The sequence below is a fragment of the Solanum tuberosum genome, unplaced genomic scaffold, assembly GCF_000226075.1.
Source record: "Solanum tuberosum cultivar DM 1-3 516 R44 unplaced genomic scaffold, SolTub_3.0 scf00140, whole genome shotgun sequence".
In the NCBI taxonomy this organism is placed as follows: Eukaryota; Viridiplantae; Streptophyta; class Magnoliopsida; order Solanales; family Solanaceae; genus Solanum; species Solanum tuberosum.
The window spans coordinates 432,017-432,769 of NW_006239064.1; positions in this window are offsets into that span (position 1 = coordinate 432,017).

The following is a 753-nucleotide window of genomic DNA, read 5'->3' on the forward strand; positions in this document are numbered from 1 at the left end:
TTCTAAACAAAAGACGAAGGGCTTATATCCAAAGAAATGAGATAATTGCAGCAGTTAATTAAGATTAAAACAAGTCAATTAATTAAATGAGCTTCTTAACTAAGTAGAAAGATATAACATCGACTAAGTGAGGCAAAGCAAGAACAGCAGTGAACTAAAAAAAATTATGGCCACATACAACTATATTTTGGCAAAAAGGCTATGGAGGAAAATAATCATTTATGTTGTCTTACAACCCAAATACATGAAGGCAGCAATATATGAGGTTTAATATATATATATTAACAAAAAAAAATAATCACAACTTAAATCTTGTAACCAACCCAGTACTTTCATAGTGCATTAAAAAGAAAAAGAAAAACAATACAAGGTAGTATCTAACTATGACAACAACAACAAATGGTAATTAGGCATATCCGATCCAAGAGAAATGAACTCAAACAACCACTCAACATAAGTCGGTATAGTCTTGTTTACATGACAAAACCATCGACAAACACAAACTTGCTCCCTTAATTTAAAAATGAACAAACTAAGAGACCCAACACGATGTAATATAGCCACGACAACTCATATTATACTAAAAGAGGTCAGCATAGTATATTTGAAATATTAACACCAACAAACTCATACTCCAGGCAAATCTTAGGACAGAGTCTTAAACAGAACACAAGAAAGCTCCTATTTAACCGATTGACGTGTATATATATATATATAAATATATATATATATATATATATATTCTAGGGAAAA